Below are 2,685 nucleotides of genomic sequence, written 5' to 3'. Positions count from 1 at the left end.
ATGTACATGCCTGTATTTAGACCTCTATAAATTCCCTTTACCTCCTAGCTCTTTCCTCTATTTCCTTTTACTTTCCTCTTGTCCCACTAACATGCTCAGCCTTCATTAGGGTTTCTGTAATTCCTCTCAGTTACATTACCCTTGGTCACACCCTACCAGGCTTCCTGCACCCTCCTCACCACCGATCTGGATCACTTGTTGTTCCCTTGTCCCTGGGTTTGTTAAAACCTCTACCTTTCCTCCCACTTCCCCCTCTCCCATGTCCCCCTGGAACTGCCAGTCCCGTTGTTTTCTCCTCCAGATTGTTCATCCAGCCTATCTTATTTAGACAGACTTGCGGAGATAATAACATGCACAGAAACAAGACAGAGCAAAACCAAGCAACAAAATAAAACAAAACAACAACAAGCCAATGACAACAAAACAAAACAAAGCACAACAACAAGAAAGAAAAGCTTGCAGTTAGTTCAAGGACTGTTTGTTGGCCTTTAGGAATGTTTTCCAGTCCAATCTGTTGGGGTGCCAACCCCTGGCCACAAAGTCTATTGTTGGTATTCCCTGGGGACTTTGTTGCTCTGTTCCCCTTGCTGTTCTGTTCCACGCCCTTAGTGTTTTGCCTCGGTGTGGTGGGATCAGATTGGGCAGAATTCCCCATTGTTGTCTCCTGTGGGACTATGGGTCAGTGAGGGATGTCGTGTCTCACAGTGGGGCTGGCCATGTGTCCTCTCTGTGGATTGGCTGCTCTGAGTAAAGTTTTAAATTTTTATGAAGTCAAGTTATCTGCTTTTTCTTCCTTTACTGCTCTTGGCTCTTCTTTGTCTTCTTTTTTTAAGGATAAAGGAAAACTATAGTTTTATGTAAAAATATGACAGTGGTCCAACTATCACTACCTCTGGGGAGGCATAGGGCTTGGGAATTTTCTGATTTTACTCTACACCATGTCATTGGGTGTTGGAAATGTTTATGTAGAGGATGATGATGATGATGAAATCCAGGTATTACATGGATTTAAAAACAAACCAATTTTATGATGGACTATTTCAAACATACATACAGCAAAGCAAGAGAAATTGCATTAGGCCTCTCCCTGTCTCCCAGCTTATACCCCATTATTAACTCATGCTCCAGGGGTAGTCAGAAATTTGTAGGGAAAAAAATCCATGATTTTCATTTCATTTCTCCACGAACTTTTTTAAAGACCATTGACATAAACATGTTTTGTGTATACCTTCACCCCGCCCATTATTTTATTTTATTTTTCTAGATGAAGTTAAGAAGGGTGAGGGGAGCGTTGACACGTCTCATCATCTTTTTTTTTAAACAATTTTATTGGGGGCTCATACAACTCTTATCACAATCCACACATACATCCATGTGTCAGGCACATTTGTACATATGTTGCTGTCATCAGTCTCAAGACATTTGCTTTCAAAAAAAAAAAAAGACATTTGCTTTCTGCTTGAGCCCTTGGTATCAGCTCCTCCTCATTATTTTATTGTATTTCATTTTCAGTCCATTATTTTAAAGGAAACCAGCTGTCATGGAATGCAATCGCTATCCGACTAGTGCATATTTCTTAAAGGTAAAATTTTCATGTATGTTTTTATGACGGCGTAGTGGGCAGTGGGCAGTTCACTCAGTGGGAGAAAGATGAGGCTTTCTACTCCCGTGAAGATTTTCCATCTCAGAAACCCACACCAACAGTTCTAATTGTGTCCCATAAGCTTGCTATGAGTCAGAATTAACTTAGATGGCAGAGTTTTTGTTGTTTTGTTTTCTGAATACATGCTAGAATTCACTGACCACATTTAGGAAAACTAATCACTATTCCTTTAGAACTTCAAGTAAATTCTCTTTAAAAAATGTTCTATGGATACCAGTACTCTCTCCTGAAAGCTGAGAAGGCCTATTTTTCAAACACTTGGGAATAAAGCAATGTTTTCACCTGGGGTTGCTGCTTGGCCCATATATTGTGGTTTGCACACCTGCTGTGTAGGCACTACACTGTCCAAATTTATTTTGAGACCCTAAAACAACCCTTATTACCCCGGGTGGGACTCGAACCCACAATCCCTGGCTTAGGAGGCCAATGCCTTATCCATTAGGCCACCGGGGCTGATGGAAGACAATACTCACCGATAGTAGACAGGTTTGCCCCCTTCTCCCAATGGTTTCAGCAGAAATTTTTGGCACCATCCGGGCCTTCTTTGCGGCTCCCTAAGATCTATATTGGACCGATGTGCCCACTCAGACCTCACCTGCCACTAGGCTGTCCCTGGACCCTAGGTCCTACTACAATTGGGATAGAGAAGTGGCTCCTTGATCTGGGAAGATGATTTTCACTTAAAGTTGAGGGATTTAAAGAGATACAAGCGGGTTCAAGTCCCGGCCGAGCTCTTTAGGGCACCTTTCGGGAGGAGTGCATGAATAATCTAAGTGACAAAGACGTTTGTAATGAGGGATGTCAGAGATGTGGAGAGGGCGAACTATCAAGGGCGGTTGTTTTCCTTTGTCAAGACCAGGTCTCTATATGCTTGGCAGACTGATAGCTTTCAGTGTCTGATCTGAGAGTCCTTCAGGGTCTACCCATCAGAGGCCCGGCTAGCTCAGTCGGTAGAGCATGAGACTCTTAATCTCAGGGTCGTGGGTTCGAGCCCCACGTTGGGCGGCTGCATTTTTTTAGCC

The 2,685-nt window shown here is 43.0% G+C and overlaps 2 non-coding genes across 2 annotated transcripts; one reads left to right on the top strand and one right to left on the bottom strand.

The window, feature by feature from the left end:
• Positions 1 to 2,043: 2,043 nt before the first annotated feature.
• On the bottom strand, positions 2,044 to 2,116 carry TRNAR-CCU. Its single transcript has one exon. It is a non-coding gene; the product is annotated as a tRNA-Arg (tRNA).
• A 479-nt stretch (positions 2,117 to 2,595) lies between these two features.
• On the top strand, positions 2,596 to 2,668 carry TRNAK-CUU. Its single transcript has one exon. It is a non-coding gene; the product is annotated as a tRNA-Lys (tRNA).
• The last annotated feature ends 17 nt before the right edge of the window (positions 2,669 to 2,685 follow it).

The sequence above is a fragment of the Echinops telfairi genome, unplaced genomic scaffold (genome assembly GCF_000313985.2).
Source record: "Echinops telfairi isolate 266 unplaced genomic scaffold, ASM31398v2 ScPeMD7_5;HRSCAF=22, whole genome shotgun sequence".
Lineage (NCBI taxonomy): Eukaryota > Metazoa > Chordata > Mammalia > Afrosoricida > Tenrecidae > Echinops > Echinops telfairi.
This window is presented reverse-complemented; position numbering and strand designations above follow the sequence as displayed.